General features: G+C 58.4%; 7 non-coding genes across 7 annotated transcripts; all 7 read left to right on the top strand.

Annotated features, from left to right (window-relative positions):
• Positions 1-944: 944 nt before the first annotated feature.
• On the top strand, positions 945-1063 carry LOC145426514 (5S ribosomal RNA). Its single transcript, XR_013907224.1, has one exon. It is a non-coding gene; the product is annotated as a 5S ribosomal RNA (ribosomal RNA).
• A 1175-nt stretch (positions 1064-2238) lies between these two features.
• On the top strand, positions 2239-2357 carry LOC145427775 (5S ribosomal RNA). Its single transcript, XR_013908317.1, has one exon. It is a non-coding gene; the product is annotated as a 5S ribosomal RNA (ribosomal RNA).
• Positions 2358-3451: 1094 nt separating this feature from the next.
• Positions 3452-3570, top strand: LOC145427774 (5S ribosomal RNA). The gene has a single exon (XR_013908316.1). It is a non-coding gene; the product is annotated as a 5S ribosomal RNA (ribosomal RNA).
• Positions 3571-6884: 3314 nt separating this feature from the next.
• LOC145427125 (5S ribosomal RNA) lies at positions 6885-7003 on the top strand. Its single transcript, XR_013907848.1, has one exon. It is a non-coding gene; the product is annotated as a 5S ribosomal RNA (ribosomal RNA).
• A 2045-nt stretch (positions 7004-9048) lies between these two features.
• On the top strand, positions 9049-9167 carry LOC145426513 (5S ribosomal RNA). The gene has a single exon (XR_013907223.1). It is a non-coding gene; the product is annotated as a 5S ribosomal RNA (ribosomal RNA).
• Positions 9168-10342: 1175 nt separating this feature from the next.
• Positions 10343-10461, top strand: LOC145427773 (5S ribosomal RNA). The gene has a single exon (XR_013908315.1). It is a non-coding gene; the product is annotated as a 5S ribosomal RNA (ribosomal RNA).
• Positions 10462-11555: 1094 nt separating this feature from the next.
• LOC145427772 (5S ribosomal RNA) lies at positions 11556-11674 on the top strand. The gene has a single exon (XR_013908314.1). It is a non-coding gene; the product is annotated as a 5S ribosomal RNA (ribosomal RNA).
• The last annotated feature ends 2605 nt before the right edge of the window (positions 11675-14279 follow it).

Below are 14279 nucleotides of genomic sequence, written 5' to 3'. Positions count from 1 at the left end.
GGGCCTGTGGCTGCTGGCTGAGGTCACTTACACCACACCAGGGCCTGTGGCTGCTGGCTGAGGGCACTTACACAACACCAGTACCTGTGGCTTCTGGCTGAGGCCACTTACACCACACCAGGGCCTGTGGCAGCTGGCTCAGGCCACTTACACCACACCAGGGCCTGTGGCTGCTGGCTGAGGCCACTTACACCACACCAGGGCCTGTGGCTGCTGGCTGAGGCCACTTACACCACACCAGTGCCTGTGGCTGCTGGCTGAGGCCACTTACACCACACCAGGGCATTAGTTGCTATTGAGGCCCCTTACACCACACCAGGGCCTGTGGCACTGGCTGAGGCCACTTACACCACACCAGGGCCTGTGGCTGCTGGCTGAGGCCACCTACACCTCACCAGGGCATTAGTTGCTATTGAGGCCAATTACACCACACCAGGGCCTGTGGCACTGGCTGAGGCCACTTACACCACACCAGGGCCTGTGGCTCTGGCTGAGGCCACTTACACCACACCAGGGCCTGTGGCTGCTGGCTGAGGCCATTTACACCACACCAGGGCCTGTGGCTGCTGGCTGAGGCCACTTACACCACACCAGGGCCTGTGGCTGCTGGCTGAGGCCACTTACACCACACCAGTGCCTGTGGCTTCTGGCTGAGGCCACTTACACCACACCAGGGCCTGTGGCTCTTGCTCAGGCCACTCACATCACACCAGGCCCTGCGCTTCTGGCCGAGGCCATCTTCACCAAACCAGGCCCTGTGCTGCTAGCTGTGGCCATGTACAACACACCAGGGCCTGTGCTGTTAGATAAATGCTAAACTGAGCCTTTGGGTTAGGGTATTATGGAAACATGCAGGTATGGTTAAAGGATTGTCTTCGTAACTTCAGGTACTTGCCACCTAATCAGTTGAATCCATAAATTGAGACATTGTGCTGGGGCCAGCAGCTTACGGCCATACCACCCTGAGCACGCCCGACCTCGTCTGATCTCGGAAGCTAAGCAGGGCTGGGCTTGGTTAGTACTTGGATGGGAGACTGCCTGGGAATACCTGGTGCTGTAAGCCTTTCATTTTCATGTCATTGAACCGCTTTTGATCCAGAGAAGGGGTGTATTAAAAGACCAAAAGCAGCTGCCCATTAATGAGGGCACATTAACGACATTGCTTTTGGCTGTTTTCCAATGTCTTGTGCTGCTAGCTGATGCCACCTACACCACACCAGGGCCTGAGTGACCGGCTGGGGCCACTTACACCACATCAGGGCCTGTGGCTCTGGCTGAGGCCACTTACACCACACCAGGGCCTGTGGCTGCTGGCTGAGGCCACTTACACCACACCAGGGCCTGTGGCTCTGGCTGAGGCCACTTACACCACATCAGGGCCTGTGGCTGCTGGCTGAGGCCACTTACACCACACCAGGGCCTGTGGCTGCTGGCTGAGGCCACTTACACCACACCAGGGCCTGTGGCTGCTGGCTGAGGCCACCTACACCACACCAGGGCCTTAGTTGCTATTGAGGCCAATTACACCACACCAGGGTCTGTGGCTCTTGCTCAGGCCACTTACACCACACCAGGGCCTGTGGCTGCTGGCTGAGGCCACTTACACCACACCAGGGCCTGTGGCTGCTGGCTGAGGCCACCTACACCACACCAGGGCATTAGTTGCTATTGAGGCCAATTACACCACACCAGGGTCTGTGGCTCTTGCTCAGGCCACTTACACCACACCAGGGCCTGTGGCACTGGCTGAGGCCACTTACACCACACCAGGGCCTGTGGCTCTGGCTGAGGCCACTTACACCACACCAGGGCCTGTGGCTGCTGGCTGAGGCCACTTACACCACACCAGGGCCTGTGGCTGCTGGCTGAGGCCACTTACACCACACCAGTGCCTGTGGCTTCTGGCTGAGGCCACTTACACCACACCAGGGCCTGTGGCTCTTGCTCAGGCCACTCACATCACACCAGGCCCTGCGCTTCTGGCCGAGGCCATCTTCACCAAACCAGGCCCTGTGCTGCTAGCTGTGGCCATGTACAACACACCAGGCCCTGTGCTGGTTCCTGAGGCCATCTTCAACAATCCAGGGCCTGTGCTGTTAGATAAATGCTAAACTGAGCCTTTGGGTTAGGGTATTATGCAAACATGCAGGTATGGTTAAAGGATTGTCTTCGTAACTTCAGGTACTTGCCACCTAATCAGTTGAATCCATAAATTGAGACATTGTGCTGGGGCCAGCAGCTTACGGCCATACCACCCTGAGCACGCCCGACCTCGTCTGATCTCGGAAGCTAAGCAGGGCTGGGCTTGGTTAGTACTTGGATGGGAGACTACCTGGGAATACCTGGTGCTGTAAGCCTTTCATTTTCATGTCATTGAACCGCTTTTGATCCAGAGAAGGGGTGTATTAAAAGACCAAAAGCAGCTGCCCATTAATGAGGGCACATTAACGACATTGCTTTTGGCTGTTTTCCAATGTCTTGTGCTGCTAGCTGATGCCACCTACACCACACCAGGGCCTGAGTGACCGGCTGGGGCCACTTACACCACATCAGGGCCTGTGGCTGCTGGCTGAGGCCACTTACACCACACCAGGGCCTGTGGCTGCTGCCTGAGGCCACTTACACCACACCAGAGCATTAGTTGCTATTGAGACCAATTACACCACACCATGGTCTGTGGCTCTTGCTCAGGCCACTTACACCACACCAGGGCCTGTGGCACTGGCTGAGGCCACTTACACCACACCAGGGCCTGTGGCTGCTGGCTGAGGCCACCTACACCACACCAGGGCCTTAGTTGCTATTGAGGCCACTTACACCACACCAGGGCCTGTGGCAGTGGCTGAGGCCACTTACACCACACCAGGGCCTGTGGCTGCTGGCTGAGGCCACTTACACCACACCAGGGCATTAGTTGCTATATAGGTCACTTACACCACACCAGGGCCTGTGGCACTGGCTGAGGCCACTTACACCACACCAGGGCCTGTGGCTCTGGCTGAGGCCACTTACACCACACCAGGGCCTGTGGCTGCTGGCTGAGGCCACTTACACCACACCAGGGCCTGTGGCTGCTGGCTGAGGCCACTTACACCACACCAGGGCCTGTGGCTTCTGGCTGAGGCCACTTACACCACACCAGGGCCTGTGGCTCTTGCTCAGGCCACTCACATCACACCAGGCCCTGCGCTTCTGGCCGAGGCCATTTTCACCAAACCAGGCCCTGTGCTGCTAGCTGTGGCCATGTACAAGACACCAGGCCCTGTGCTGGTTCCTGAGGCCATCTTCAACAATCCAGGGCCTGTGCTGTTAGATAAATGCTAAACTGAGCCTTTGGGTTAGGGTATTATGCAAACATGCAGGTATGGTTAAAGGATTGTCTTCGTAACTTCAGGTACTTGCCACCTAAATAGTTGAATCCATAAATTGAGACATTGTGCTGGGGCCAGCAGCTTACGGCCATACCACCCTGAGCACGCCCGACCTCGTCTGATCTCGGAAGCTAAGCAGGGCTGGGCTTGGTTAGTACTTGGATGGGAGACTACCTGGGAATACCTGGTGCTGTAAGCCTTTCATTTTCATGTCATTGAACAGCTTTTGATCCAGAGAAGGGGTGTATTAAAAGACCAAAAGCAGCTGCCCATTAATGAGGGCACATTAACGACATTGCTTTTGGCTGTTTTCCAATGTCTTGTGCTGCTAGCTGATGCCACCTACACCACACCAGGGCCTGAGTGACCGGCTGGGGCCACTTACACCACATCAGGGCCTGTGGCTGCTGGCTGAGGCCACTTACACCACACCAGGGCCTGTGGCTGCTGGCTGAGGCCACTTACACCACACCAGGGCATTAGTTGCTATTGAGGCCAATTACACCACACCAGGGTCTGTGGCTCTTGCTCAGGCCACTTACACCACACCATGGCCTGTGGCACTGGCTGAGGCCACTTACACCACACCAGGGCCTGTGGCTGCTGGCTGAGGCCACTTACACCACACCAGGGCATGTGGCTGCTGGCTGAGGTCACTTACACCACACCAGTGCCTGTGGCTGCTGGCTGAGGGCACTTACACCACAAGAGTGCCTGTGGCTTCTGGCTGAGGCCACTTACACCACACCAGGGCCTGTGGCTGCTGGCTGAGGTCACTTACACCACACCAGTGCCTGTGGCTGCTGGCTGAGGGCACTTACACCACACCAGTGCCTGTGGCTTCTGGCTGAGGCCACTTACACCACACCAGGGCCTGTGGCTCTTGCTCAGGCCACTTACACCACACCAGGGCCTGTGGCACTGGCTGAGGCCACTTACACCACACCAGGGCCTGTGGCTGCTGGCTGAGGCCACCTACACCACACCAGGGCATTAGTTGCTATTGAGGCCAATTACACCACACCAGGGTCTGTGACTCTTGCTCAGGCCACTTACACCACACCAGGGCCTGTGGCACTGGCTGAGGCCACTTACACCACACCAGGGCCTGTGGCTGCTGGCTGAGGCCACTTACACCACACCAGGGCCTTTGGCTGCTGGCTGAGGTCACTTACACCACACCAGGGCGTGTGGCTGCTGGCTGAGGGCACTTACACCACACCAGTGCCTGTGGCTTCTGGCTGAGGCCACTTACACCACACTAGGGCCTGTGGCAGCTGGCTCAGGCCACTTACACCACACCAGGGCCTGTGGCTGCTGGCTGAGGCCACTTACACCACACCAGGGCCTGTGGCTGCTGGCTGAGGCCACTTACACCACACCAGTGCCTGTGGCTGCTGGCTGAGGCCACTTACACCACACCAGGGCATTAGTTGCTATTGAGGCCCCTTACACCACACCAGGGCCTGTGGCACTGGCTGAGGCCACTTACACCACACCAGGGCCTGTGGCTGCTGGCTGAGGCCACCTACACCACACCAGGGCATTAGTTGCTATTGAGGCCAATTACACCACACCAGGGTCTGTGGCTCTTGCTCAGGCCACTTACACCACACCAGGGCCTGTGGCACTGGCTGAGGCCACTTACACCACACCATGGCCTGTGGCTCTGGCTGAGGCCACTTACACCACACCAGGGCCTGTGGCTGCTGGCTGAGGCCATTTACACCACACCAGGGCCTGTGGCTGCTGGCTGAGGCCACTTACACCACACCAGGGACTGTGGCTGCTGGCTGAGGCCACTTACACCACACCAGTGCCTGTGGCTTCTGGCTGAGGCCACTTACACCACACCAGGGCCTGTGGCTCTTGCTCAGGCCACTTACACCACACCAGGGCCTGTGGCTGCTGGCTGAGGCCACTTACACCACACCAGGGCATTAGTTGCTATTGAGGCCAATTACACCACACCAGGGTCTGTGACTCTTGCTCAGGCCACTTACACCACACCAGGGCCTGTGGCACTGGCTGAGGCCACTTACACCACACCAGGGCCTGTGGCTGCTGGCTGAGGCCACTTACACCACACCAGGGCCTGTGGCTGCTGGCTGAGGTCACTTACACCACACCAGTGCCTGTGGCTGCTGGCTGAGGGCACTTACACCACACCAGTGCCTGTGGCTTTTGGCTGAGGCCACTTACACCACACCAGGGCCTGTGGCTGCTGGCTGAGGTCACTTACACCACACCAGTGCCTGTGGCTTCTGGCTGAGGCCACTTACACCACACCAGGGCCTGTGGCTCTTGCTCAGGCCACTTACACCACACCAGGGCCTGTGGCTGCTGGCTGAGGCCACTTACACCACACCAGGGCCTGTGGCTGCTGGCTGAGGGCACTTACACCACACCAGTGCCTGTGGCTGCTGGCTGAGGCCACTTACACCACACCAGGGCATTAGTTGCTATTGAGGCCCCTTACACCACACCAGGGCCTGTGGCACTGGCTGAGGCCACTTACACCACACCAGGGCCTGTGGCTGCTGGCTGAGGCCACCTACACCACACCAGGGCATTAGTTGCTATTGAGGCCAATTACACCACACCAGGGTCTGTGACTCTTGCTCAGGCCACTTACACCACACCAGGGCCTGTGGCACTGGCTGAGGCCACTTACACCACACCAGGGCCTGTGGCTGCTGGCTGAGGCCACTTACACCACACCAGGGCCTGTGGCTGCTGGCTGAGGTCACTTACACCACACCAGGGCCTGTGGCTGCTGGCTGAGGGCACTTACACCACACCAGTGCCTGTGGCTTCTGGCTGAGGCCACTTACACCACACCAGGGCCTGTGGCAGCTGGCTCAGGCCACTTACACCACACCAGGGCCTGTGGCTGCTGGCTGAGGCCACTTACACCACACCAGGGCCTGTGGCTGCTGGCTGAGGTCACTTACACCACACCAGGGCCTGTGGCTGCTGGCTGAGGCCACTTACACCACACCAGGGACTGTGGCTGCTGGCTGAGGTCACTTACACCACACCAGGGCCTGTGGCTGCTGGCTGAGGCCACTTACACCACACCAGGGACTGTGGCTGCTGGCTGAGGCCACTTACACCACACCAGGGCCTGTGGCTGCTGGCTGAGGCCACTTACACCACACCAGGGACTGTGGCTTCTGGCTGAGGCCACTTACACCACACCAGGGCCTGTGGCTCTTGCTCAGGCCACTCACATCACACCAGGCCCTGCGCTTCTGGCCGAGGCCATCTTCACCAAACCAGGCCCTGTGCTGCTAGCTGTGGCCATGTACAACACACCAGGCCCTGTGCTGGTTCCTGAGGCCATCTTCAACAATCCAGGGCCTGTGCTGTTAGATAAATGCTAAACTGAGCCTTTGGGTTAGGGTATTATGCAAACATGCAGGTATGGTTAAAGGATTGTCTTCGTAACTTCAGGTACTTGCCACCTAATCAGTTGAATCCATAAATTGAGACATTGTGCTGGGGCCAGCAGCTTACGGCCATACCACCCTGAGCATGCCCGACCTCGTCTGATCTCGGAAGCTAAGCAGGGCTGGGCTTGGTTAGTATTTGGATGGGAGACTACCTGGGAATACCTGGTGCTGTAAGCCTTTCATTTTCATGTCATTGAACCGCTTTTGATCCAGAGAAGGGGTGTATTAAAAGACCAAAAGCAGCTGCCCATTAATGAGGGCACATTAACGACATTGCTTTTGGCTGTTTTCCAATGTATTGTGCTGCTAGCTGATGCCACCTACACCACACCAGGGCCTGAGTGACCGGCTGGGGCCACTTACACCACATCAGGGCCTGTGGCTGCTGGCTGAGGCCACTTACACCACACCAGGGCCTGTGGCTGCTGGCTGAGGCCACTTACACCACACCAGGGCATTAGTTGCTATTGAGGCCAATTACACCACACCAGGGTCTGTGGCTCTTGCTCAGGCCACTTACACCACATCAGGGCCTGTGGCACTGGCTGAGGCCACTTACACCACACCAGGGCCTGTGGCTGCTGGCTGAGGCCACCTACACCACACCAGGGCATTAGTTGCTATTGAGGCCAATTACACCACACCAGGGTCTGTGACTCTTGCTCAGGCCACTTACACCACACCAGGGCCTGTGGCTGCTGGCTGAGGCCACTTACACCACACCAGGGCCTGTGGCTGCTGGCTGAGGCCACTTACACCACACCAGGGCCTGTGGCTGCTGGCTGAGGTCACTTACACCACACCAGTGCCTGTGGCTGCTGGCTGAGGGCACTTACACCACACCAGTGCCTGTGGCTTCTGGCTGAGGCCACTTACACCACACCAGGGCCTGTGGCTGCTGGCTGAGGCCACTTACACCACACCAGGGCCTGTGGCTGCTGGCTGAGGTCACTTACACCACACCAGTGCCTGTGGCTGCTGGCTGAGGGCACTTACACCACACCAGTGCCTGTGTCTTCTGGCTGAGGCCACTTACACCACACCAGGGCCTGTGGCTCTTGCTCAGGCCACTTACACCACACCAGGGCCTGTGGCTTCTGGCTGAGGCCACTTACACCACACCAGGGCCTGTGGCTGCTGGCTGAGGGCACTTACACCACACCAGTGCCTGTGGCTGCTGGCTGAGGCCACTTACACCACACCAGGGCATTAGTTGCTATTGAGGCCCCTTACACCACACCAGGGCCTGTGGCTGCTGGCTGAGGCCACCTACACCACACCAGGGCATTAGTTGCTATTGAGGCCAATTACACCACACCAGGGTCTGTGACTCTTGCTCAGGCCACTTACACCACACCAGGGCCTGTGGCACTGGCTGAGGCCACTTACACCACACCAGGGCCTGTGGCTGCTGGCTGAGGCCACTTACACCACACCAGGGCCTGTGGCTGCTGGCTGAGGTCACTTACACCACACCAGGGCCTGTGGCTGCTGGCTGAGGCCACTTACACCACACCAGGGCCTTAGTTGCTATTGAGGCCCCTTACACCACACCAGGGCCTGTGGCACTGGCTGAGGCCACTTACACCACACCAGGGCCTGTGGCTGCTGGCTGAGGCCACTTACACCACACCAGGGCATTAGTTGCTATTGAGGCCAATTACACCACACCAGGGTCTGTGGCTCTTGCTCAGGCCACTTACACCACACCAGGGCCTGTGGCACTGGCTGAGGCCACTTACACCACACCAGGGCCTGTGGCTGCTGGCTGAGGCCACTTACACCACACCAGGGCCTGTGGCTGCTGGCTGAGGCCACTTACACCACACCAGGGCCTGTGGCTGCTGGCTGAGGCCACTTACACCACACCAGGGACTGTGGCTGCTGGCTGAGGCCACTTACACCACACCAGTGCCTGTGGCTTCTGGCTGAGGCCACTTACACCACACCAGGGCCTGTGGCTCTTGCTCAGGCCACTCACATCACACCAGGCCCTGCGCTTCTGGCCGAGGCCATCTTCACCAAACCAGGCCCTGTGCTGCTAGCTGTGGCCATGTACAACACACCAGGGCCTGTGCTGTTAGATAAATGCTAAACTGAGCCTTTGGGTTAGGGTATTATGGAAACATGCAGGTATGGTTAAAGGATTGTCTTCGTAACTTCAGGTACTTGCCACCTAATCAGTTGAATCCATAAATTGAGACATTGTGCTGGGGCCAGCAGCTTACGGCCATACCACCCTGAGCACGCCCGACCTCGTCTGATCTCGGAAGCTAAGCAGGGCTGGGCTTGGTTAGTACTTGGATGGGAGACTGCCTGGGAATACCTGGTGCTGTAAGCCTTTCATTTTCATGTCATTGAACCGCTTTTGATCCAGAGAAGGGGTGTATTAAAAGACCAAAAGCAGCTGCCCATTAATGAGGGCACATTAACGACATTGCTTTTGGCTGTTTTCCAATGTCTTGTGCTGCTAGCTGATGCCACCTACACCACACCAGGGCCTGAGTGACCGGCTGGGGCCACTTACACCACATCAGGGCCTGTGGCTCTGGCTGAGGCCACTTACACCACACCAGGGCCTGTGGCTGCTGGCTGAGGCCACTTACACCACACCAGGGCCTGTGGCTCTGGCTGAGGCCACTTACACCACATCAGGGCCTGTGGCTGCTGGCTGAGGCCACTTACACCACACCAGGGCCTGTGGCTGCTGGCTGAGGCCACTTACACCACACCAGGGCCTGTGGCTGCTGGCTGAGGCCACCTACACCACACCAGGGCCTTAGTTGCTATTGAGGCCAATTACACCACACCAGGGTCTGTGGCTCTTGCTCAGGCCACTTACACCACACCAGGGCCTGTGGCTGCTGGCTGAGGCCACTTACACCACACCAGGGCCTGTGGCTGCTGGCTGAGGCCACCTACACCACACCAGGGCATTAGTTGCTATTGAGGCCAATTACACCACACCAGGGTCTGTGGCTCTTGCTCAGGCCACTTACACCACACCAGGGCCTGTGGCACTGGCTGAGGCCACTTACACCACACCAGGGCCTGTGGCTCTGGCTGAGGCCACTTACACCACACCAGGGCCTGTGGCTGCTGGCTGAGGCCACTTACACCACACCAGGGCCTGTGGCTGCTGGCTGAGGCCACTTACACCACACCAGTGCCTGTGGCTTCTGGCTGAGGCCACTTACACCACACCAGGGCCTGTGGCTCTTGCTCAGGCCACTCACATCACACCAGGCCCTGCGCTTCTGGCCGAGGCCATCTTCACCAAACCAGGCCCTGTGCTGCTAGCTGTGGCCATGTACAACACACCAGGCCCTGTGCTGGTTCCTGAGGCCATCTTCAACAATCCAGGGCCTGTGCTGTTAGATAAATGCTAAACTGAGCCTTTGGGTTAGGGTATTATGCAAACATGCAGGTATGGTTAAAGGATTGTCTTCGTAACTTCAGGTACTTGCCACCTAATCAGTTGAATCCATAAATTGAGACATTGTGCTGGGGCCAGCAGCTTACGGCCATACCACCCTGAGCACGCCCGACCTCGTCTGATCTCGGAAGCTAAGCAGGGCTGGGCTTGGTTAGTACTTGGATGGGAGACTACCTGGGAATACCTGGTGCTGTAAGCCTTTCATTTTCATGTCATTGAACCGCTTTTGATCCAGAGAAGGGGTGTATTAAAAGACCAAAAGCAGCTGCCCATTAATGAGGGCACATTAACGACATTGCTTTTGGCTGTTTTCCAATGTCTTGTGCTGCTAGCTGATGCCACCTACACCACACCAGGGCCTGAGTGACCGGCTGGGGCCACTTACACCACATCAGGGCCTGTGGCTGCTGGCTGAGGCCACTTACACCACACCAGGGCCTGTGGCTGCTGCCTGAGGCCACTTACACCACACCAGAGCATTAGTTGCTATTGAGACCAATTACACCACACCATGGTCTGTGGCTCTTGCTCAGGCCACTTACACCACACCAGGGCCTGTGGCACTGGCTGAGGCCACTTACACCACACCAGGGCCTGTGGCTGCTGGCTGAGGCCACCTACACCACACCAGGGCCTTAGTTGCTATTGAGGCCACTTACACCACACCAGGGCCTGTGGCAGTGGCTGAGGCCACTTACACCACACCAGGGCCTGTGGCTGCTGGCTGAGGCCACTTACACCACACCAGGGCATTAGTTGCTATATAGGTCACTTACACCACACCAGGGCCTGTGGCACTGGCTGAGGCCACTTACACCACACCAGGGCCTGTGGCTCTGGCTGAGGCCACTTACACCACACCAGGGCCTGTGGCTGCTGGCTGAGGCCACTTACACCACACCAGGGCCTGTGGCTGCTGGCTGAGGCCACTTACACCACACCAGGGCCTGTGGCTTCTGGCTGAGGCCACTTACACCACACCAGGGCCTGTGGCTCTTGCTCAGGCCACTCACATCACACCAGGCCCTGCGCTTCTGGCCGAGGCCATTTTCACCAAACCAGGCCCTGTGCTGCTAGCTGTGGCCATGTACAAGACACCAGGCCCTGTGCTGGTTCCTGAGGCCATCTTCAACAATCCAGGGCCTGTGCTGTTAGATAAATGCTAAACTGAGCCTTTGGGTTAGGGTATTATGCAAACATGCAGGTATGGTTAAAGGATTGTCTTCGTAACTTCAGGTACTTGCCACCTAAATAGTTGAATCCATAAATTGAGACATTGTGCTGGGGCCAGCAGCTTACGGCCATACCACCCTGAGCACGCCCGACCTCGTCTGATCTCGGAAGCTAAGCAGGGCTGGGCTTGGTTAGTACTTGGATGGGAGACTACCTGGGAATACCTGGTGCTGTAAGCCTTTCATTTTCATGTCATTGAACAGCTTTTGATCCAGAGAAGGGGTGTATTAAAAGACCAAAAGCAGCTGCCCATTAATGAGGGCACATTAACGACATTGCTTTTGGCTGTTTTCCAATGTCTTGTGCTGCTAGCTGATGCCACCTACACCACACCAGGGCCTGAGTGACCGGCTGGGGCCACTTACACCACATCAGGGCCTGTGGCTGCTGGCTGAGGCCACTTACACCACACCAGGGCCTGTGGCTGCTGGCTGAGGCCACTTACACCACACCAGGGCATTAGTTGCTATTGAGGCCAATTACACCACACCAGGGTCTGTGGCTCTTGCTCAGGCCACTTACACCACACCATGGCCTGTGGCACTGGCTGAGGCCACTTACACCACACCAGGGCCTGTGGCTGCTGGCTGAGGCCACTTACACCACACCAGGGCATGTGGCTGCTGGCTGAGGTCACTTACACCACACCAGTGCCTGTGGCTGCTGGCTGAGGGCACTTACACCACACCAGTGCCTGTGGCTTCTGGCTGAGGCCACTTACACCACACCAGGGCCTGTGGCTGCTGGCTGAGGTCACTTACACCACACCAGTGCCTGTGGCTGCTGGCTGAGGGCACTTACACCACACCAGTGCCTGTGGCTTCTGGCTGAGGCCACTTACACCACACCAGGGCCTGTGGCTCTTGCTCAGGCCACTTACACCACACCAGGGCCTGTGGCACTGGCTGAGGCCACTTACACCACACCAGGGCCTGTGGCTGCTGGCTGAGGCCACCTACACCACACCAGGGCATTAGTTGCTATTGAGGCCAATTACACCACACCAGGGTCTGTGACTCTTGCTCAGGCCACTTACACCACACCAGGGCCTGTGGCACTGGCTGAGGCCACTTACACCACACCAGGGCCTGTGGCTGCTGGCTGAGGCCACTTACACCACACCAGGGCCTTTGGCTGCTGGCTGAGGTCACTTACACCACACCAGGGCGTGTGGCTGCTGGCTGAGGGCACTTACACCACACCAGTGCCTGTGGCTTCTGGCTGAGGCCACTTACACCACACTAGGGCCTGTGGCAGCTGGCTCAGGCCACTTACACCACACCAGGGCCTGTGGCTGCTGGCTGAGGCCACTTACACCACACCAGGGCCTGTGGCTGCTGGCTGAGGCCACTTACACCACACCAGTGCCTGTGGCTGCTGGCTGAGGCCACTTACACCACACCAGGGCATTAGTTGCTATTGAGGCCCCTTACACCACACCAGGGCCTGTGGCACTGGCTGAGGCCACTTACACCACACCAGGGCCTGTGGCTGCTGGCTGAGGCCACCTACACCACACCAGGGCATTAGTTGCTATTGAGGCCAATTACACCACACCAGGGTCTGTGGCTCTTGCTCAGGCCACTTACACCACACCAGGGCCTGTGGCACTGGCTGAGGCCACTTACACCACACCATGGCCTGTGGCTCTGGCTGAGGCCACTTACACCACACCAGGGCCTGTGGCTGCTGGCTGAGGCCATTTACACCACACCAGGGCCTGTGGCTGCTGGCTGAGGCCACTTACACCACACCAGGGACTGTGGCTGCTGGCTGAGGCCACTTACACCACACCAGTGCCTGTGGCTTCTGGCTGAGGCCACTTACACCACACCAGGGCCTGTGGCTCTTGCTCAGGCCACTTACACCACACCAGGGCCTGTGGCTGCTGGCTGAGGCCACTTACACCACACCAGGGCATTAGTTGCTATTGAGGCCAATTACACCACACCAGGGTCTGTGACTCTTGCTCAGGCCACTTACACCACACCAGGGCCTGTGGCACTGGCTGAGGCCACTTACACCACACCAGGGCCTGTGGCTGCTGGCTGAGGCCACTTACACCACACCAGGGCCTGTGGCTGCTGGCTGAGGTCACTTACACCACACCAGTGCCTGTGGCTGCTGGCTGAGGGCACTTACACCACACCAGTGCCTGTGGCTTTTGGCTGAGGCCACTTACACCACACCAGGGCCTGTGGCTGCTGGCTGAGGTCACTTACACCACACCAGTGCCTGTGGCTTCTGGCTGAGGCCACTTACACCACACCAGGGCCTGTGGCTCTTGCTCAGGCCACTTACACCACACCAGGGCCTGTGGCTGCTGGCTGAGGCCACTTACACCACACCAGGGCCTGTGGCTGCTGGCTGAGGGCACTTACACCACACCAGTGCCTGTGGCTGCTGGCTGAGGCCACTTACACCACACCAGGGCATTAGTTGCTATTGAGGCCCCTTACACCACACCAGGGCCTGTGGCACTGGCTGAGGCCACTTACACCACACCAGGGCCTGTGGCTGCTGGCTGAGGCCACCTACACCACACCAGGGCATTAGTTGCTATTGAGGCCAATTACACCACACCAGGGTCTGTGACTCTTGCTCAGGCCACTTACACCACACCAGGGCCTGTGGCACTGGCTGAGGCCACTTACACCACACCAGGGCCTGTGGCTGCTGGCTGAGGCCACTTACACCACACCAGGGCCTGTGGCTGCTGGCTGAGGTCACTTACACCACACCAGGGCCTGTGGCTGCTGGCTGAGGGCACTTACACCACACCAG

Source organism: Astatotilapia calliptera, chromosome 3, assembly GCF_964374335.1.
Source record: "Astatotilapia calliptera chromosome 3, fAstCal68.1, whole genome shotgun sequence".
In the NCBI taxonomy this organism is placed as follows: domain Eukaryota; kingdom Metazoa; phylum Chordata; class Actinopteri; order Cichliformes; family Cichlidae; genus Astatotilapia; species Astatotilapia calliptera.
Note: the sequence above shows the minus strand (reverse complement) of the source record. Positions and strands in the feature narration are given on the sequence as shown.